Raw genomic sequence first — 6,053 nt, 5'->3', positions numbered from 1 at the left:
TGCACCATGGAGCCGTGTGAGGAGAGGACTGAGGAGCTGTACCATGGAGCCATGTGAGGAGAGGACTGAGGAGCTGCACCATGGAGCCGTGTGAGGAGAGGACTGAGGAGCTGCACCATGGAGCCGTGTGAGGAGAGGACTGAGGGGCTGCACCATGGAGCCGTGTGAGGAGAGGACTGAGGGGCTGCACCATGGAGCCGTGTGAGGAGAGGACTGAGGGGCTGCACCATGGAGCCGTGTGAGGAGAGGACTGAGGGGCTGCACTATGGAGCTGTGTGAGGAGAGGACTGAGGGGCTGCACCATGGAGCCTTGTGAGGAGAGGACTGAGGAGCTGCACCATGGAGCTGTGTGAGGAGAGGACTGAGGGGCTGCACCATGGAGCTGTGTGAGGAGAGGACTGAGGAGCTGCACCATGGAGCCGTGTGAGGAGAGGACTGAGGAGCTGCACCATGGAGCCGTGTGAGGAGAGGACTGAGGAGCTGCACCATGGAGCCTTGTGAGGAGAGGACTGAGGGGCTGCACCATGGAGCCTTGTGAGGAGAGGACTGAGGGGCTGCACCATGGAGCCGTGTGAGGAGAGGACTGAGGAGCTGCACCATGGAGCTGTGTGAGGAGAGGACTGAGGGGCTGCACCATGGAGCCTTGTGAGGAGAGGACTGAGGAGCTGCACCATGGAGCTGTGTGAGGAGAGGACTGAGGGGCTGCACCATGGAGCTGTGTGAGGAGAGGACTGAGGAGCTGTACCATGGAGCCGTGTGAGGAGAGGACTGAGGAGCTGCACCATGGAGCCTTGTGAGGAGAGGACTGAGGGGCTGCACCATGGAGCCTTGTGATGAGAGGACTGAGGGGCTGCACCATGGAGCCTTGTGAGGAGAGGACTGAGGGGCTGCACCATGGAGCCTTGTGAGGAGAGGACTGAGGGACTGCTCCATGGAGCCTTGTGAGGAGAGGACTGAGGGGCTGCACCATGGAGCCTTGTGAGGAGAGGACTGAGGGGCTGCACCATGGAGCCTTGTGAGGAGAGGACTGAGGGGCTGCACCATGGAGCCTTGTGAGGAGAGGACTGAGGGGCTGCACCATGGAGCCGTGTGAGGAGAGGACTGAGGAGCTGCACCATGGAGCCTTGTAAGGAGAGGACTGAGGGGCTGCACCATGGAGCCGTGTGAGGAGAGGACTGAGGGGCTGCACCATGGAGCCGTGTGAGGAGAGGACTGAGGGGCTGCACCATGGAGCCGTGTGAGGATAGGACTGAGGGGCTGCACCATGGAGCCGTGTGAGGAGAGGACTGAGGGGCTGCACCATGGAGCCGTGTGAGGAGAGGACTGAGGGGCTGCACCATGGAGCCGTGTGAGGAGAGGACTGAGGAGCTGCACCATGGAGCCGTGTGAGGAGAGGACTGAGGAGCTGCACCATGGAGCCGTGTGAGGAGAGGACTGAGGGCTGCACCATGGAGCCGTGTGAGGAGAGGACTGAGGAGCTGCACCATGGAGCTGTGTGAGGAGAGGACTGAGGAGTTGCACCATGGAGCTGTGTGAGGAGAGGGCTGAGGAGCTGCACCATGGAGCTGTGTGAGGAGAGGACTGAGGAGCTGCACCATGGAGCTGTGTGAGGAGAGGACTGAGTAGCTGCACCATGGAGCTGTCTAAGGTTGTCAGCGAGGACATAGGACTAAGTGCGAGTGGTCTGAGAATGTATTTTGGGGGCAAAGAAACATGGATGATATTACATGGGGCTGCATGTTGGAGGGTTATACAGGGAAATTTTTTGCTGCTACTTGTATGGGGCTGCTTTTTGGGGGGCTTTCACAGGAAAAAGGTTGTTACTTGAGTTGGGCTGCTGTATGGGTAAGGTGATGATGTGCGGAGAAAGGGGGACGATGAAGAGGGGCTTTGTGGAGAAGGGGGTCATGGGAAAGAGGCTGTGCGGAGAAGGAGGGATGATGACTGGCTGTGTGGAGAAGAGGACAAGGAGGGGCTGTGTGGAGAAAGGTGAACGATGAGGAGGGGCTGCGCGGAGAAGGGGGGATGATGAGGAGGAGGGGCTACGCGGAGGAGGTGCTGTGTGGAGGAGGGGTTGTATGGAGAAAGGGGATAATGTGGAATTGTTCCGGTAAGGGGTCTGCTGACGTCTCGTCTGATAAGAGACGTTTCTGCTGTTTCTTCTCATTCTGGTTGACAACTCCCAGTCACAGCCTCTCTTGTCACGATGATCACCGCAACCCTGAAAATAACAAGGACACATATATTATACACATACATGCATCTCCCAAGCACTGCGCCCCTGAATACAGATATGTACCCCACCATTAAATGGGTTGTCCACTACTATTAATAATTGGCCAATCTATTTTAATGTCTTAAAGCAGTATCTTTGTAAATACCTTACGTTACGGCTACTGCCTGTGAGCGGCGCTATCCTTGGCCGCTCACAGGCATCACGTGATCCTCCGCTGATGTCACGTCAAGTGAGGCGTGACATCAGTGATGCGGTCCCTCCGGTGGATGCTGGTCTGTGGGCGGAGTCACACCGCGCATCACACCCTGTATCCACCACGCGCTTTCCCAATAAATGGAGATTGGGAAAGCGCGCGGTGGATGCTGGGTGTAACCCCTCCCACAGCCCAGCATCCACCGTGGAACGCAGTGAGTCATCCCCTGCTGCATCTGGAACTTGACTTCAGCGGCTGTCACAGCCGGCTGCAGCTAGGGTTCACGTGATGCCTGTGAGCGACTAGTGATAGCGCTGCTCACAGGCAGTAACAGCAGCGCAAGGTATTGTAAGGTAGCGCTATTCATCATGTTGAGGGGCACTCACTTCACCGGGTCAGTTAAAACACATGCAACGTTTTCCGGTAATATGAAGTCCAGTTTATTGCACATCATAAACTGCTTATAAAATAGTCCATCTCAGTGGCTAGCAGGAACGTTACACATGTAATATCCTAGAGCTTTTTCAGTAGCAGCTAAGCCCGCTTGACTTCAGATACAGACTTCAGCAAGGTAACAACATCAATGTCCATATAACGCACCGCTTTTACCTTTGCCGGGTCTTAGCTGTTTCTATCAGCTCTGTTCTGCCACAGCTGTGGTCTAAGACTCCCCAGACAAGGTGTCCAGGCCACGTGCCTTCCAGGGCTAATGGTGTCCCAGACACAGGAATTAGGCCTCTTGCCTTCCAAGGCTAATGGTGTCCCAGGCCTCTTGTCTCTCCACCTGTTTCAAAACCACCAGGATTTATATATCCTCTGCGCACAGGACCTGTGATGATGTCACAGTCATGTGATCAGTCACCTGAAGGGGAGGTGCGTGGTCAGCCAGAACACACCCCCTGGACATTTTAGTAATGCAGCAAGCCGCTGCATTACAGTATTTACAAAGAAACTTATTTTCAACATAAAAATAGATTGGCCAATTATTAGTAGTGGACAACCTTTTTAATATACTACTAGCCACGCACCAATCAAAATATCTATAATATAACCAGGGATGCGTCCCTCTGTCCGAAGCCTCTATAGCGTCATGCCTGCGCAGTCTGGCTCCAGACAGAAGACCGCATCCAGCCATTACAGGTAAGAGGAGTGTATGGCGCCGGAGATCGCGGTATGTGTAGTCACTGAACGCATACCGCAATCTCCAGTGCCATAAGGACATACTTACCTGACCCGGAGGAGTGTTGCCGCGGCTCCTCTGTTCTGGCTGGGGGCGGAATGTGGCGTCGGAATTGGCCATTCAACAAAATGTCGCCTGACAGCGCGGCATGGGCACGCGCATACTCTGGCACCACACTCCTCCCCCAGCCTCCGGCAGAGCGGGACTCAGCGCTGGAGCACAGGGAAGAAAGGTGAGTAGAAGTGTTTGTTTTTTTGTGTGTGCGCAGCGTGATGGGGATGAGGGGCCATGCATACCAGGATTTGGGGGATGAAGAGTTCCATACATACCAGGATAGGTATGAGGGGGGCCATACATGGGGCTTTGGAGTCGGTAAGCCAAACCTCTGACTCCTCAATTTCCATTGTACCATGCTTACCAGGATAAGGATGAGGGGTACCATGATTACCAGGATATTGATGAGGGGCCATACATTCCAGGATAGGGATGAGGAGGCCATACATACCAGGATACAAATGAGAGGCCATACATACCAGGATTGGAGGATGAGGGGTACCATGCATACCAGGATTGGGGATGAGGGGGTACCATGCATGCCAGGATTGGGGATGAGGGGGTACCATGCATGCCAGGATTGGGGATGAGGGGGTACCATGCATGCCAGGATTGGGGATGAGGGGGTACCATGCATGCCAGGATTGGGGATGAGGGGGTACCATGCATACCAGAATAGGGATGAGGGGTGACATGCATTCAAGGATAGGGATGACTGAGGCCTTGCATACCAGGATAAGGATGATGGGGGCCTTGCATATAAGGATGAGGGGTGTCTTGCATACCAAGATGGGGATTAGGGGTGCCATGCATACCGGGATGGAGGGGTGCTATAAACCAGGAAAAGGGGTGCCATGCATACCAGGATTGGGGATGAGTGGTGCCATGCATACCAGGATACGGATGAGTGGTGCCATGCATACCAGGATAGGGATAAGGGGTGCCATGCATACCATGATAGGGATTGGGGGTGCCAAGCATACCACGATTGGGGATGAGGGGTGCCATGCATACCAGGATTGGGGATGAGGGGTGCCATGCATACCAGGATAGGGATGAGGGGTGCCATGCATTCAAGGATAGGGATGAGGGAGGCCTTGCATACCAGGATAAGGATGATGGAGGCCTTGCATGTAAAGATAATGTGGGGCCTTGCATATAAGGATGAGGGGTGCCTGGCATACCAGGATGGGGATCAGGGGTGCCATGCATACCGGGATGGAGGGGTGCCATATACCAGGATGGGGGATATTATCAGAATTGGGGGACATCTATAATATAAGCAGGGATGTGTCCTTCTGTCCGAGGCCTCTATATACTGCACATGCGCGACGCTCCTGCGCAGTCTGGCTGCAGACAGAATAACGCATCCAGCCGTTACAAGTAAGAGAAGTATATGGCGCCGGAGATCGCGGTATGTGTAGACACTAAATGCATACCGCAAGCTCTGGCTCCATAAGTACATACCTGACCCGAAGGAATGTTGCCACGGCACCTCTGTTTTGGCCGGAGCCCGGGGGAGGAGTGCGGCGCCGGAATTGGCGCATAGCGCACTATCTGGCGCTATTTTAGTGAAGGCACATTGGCGCCGGACAGCGCGGTATGGGCACATGCGTACTCTGGCGCCATACTCCTACCCCGGGGGCTGCACGTAACAGTATGGGGGTGCATATACCAATAAAAGTGCTCATCATAAGTGAGTACACCCCTCTGTATTCTCAGCACGTTATACATACAGCACTCAGGTTAAGTGAGTACACGCCCCTGTATTTTCAGTACGTTATACATACAACACTCAGCGTAAGTACACCCCCCTGTATTCTCAGCACATTATACATGCAGCACTCACCTTAAGTGAGTACACCCCCCCTTTATTCTCAGTACGTTATACATACAGCGCACAGCATAAGTGAGTACACCCCCTGTATTCTCAGTACGTTATACATACACTGTGTGCAGAATTATTAGGCAAATGAGTATTTTGATCACATGATACTTTTTATACATGTTGTCCTACTCCAAGATGCATAGGCTTGAGAGCCAACTACCAATTAAGTAAATCTGGTGATGTGCATCTCTGTAATGAAGAGGGGTATTGACTAATGACATCAACACCCTATATAAGGTGTGCTTAATTATTAGGCAACTTCCTTTCCTTTGGCAAAATGGGTCAGAAGAGAGATTTGACGGGCTCTGAAAAGTCCAAAATTGTGAGATGTCTTGCAGAGGGATGCAGCATTCTTGAAATTTCCAAACTTTTGAAGCGTGATCACCGAACAATCAAGCGTTTCATGGCAAATAGCCAACAGGGTTGCAAGAAGCGTGTTGGCCATAAAAGGCGCAAAATAACTGCCCATGAATTGAGGAAAATCAAGCGTGAAGCTGACATG

This window comes from Phyllobates terribilis, unplaced genomic scaffold (genome assembly GCF_046119375.1).
Source record: "Phyllobates terribilis strain yellow unplaced genomic scaffold, ASM4611937v1 Scaffold_5__5_contigs__length_657084704, whole genome shotgun sequence".
Classification (NCBI taxonomy): Eukaryota; Metazoa; Chordata; class Amphibia; order Anura; family Dendrobatidae; genus Phyllobates; species Phyllobates terribilis.
The sequence above is the reverse complement of the archived record's forward strand: the minus strand, read 5'-3'. Positions refer to the sequence as shown.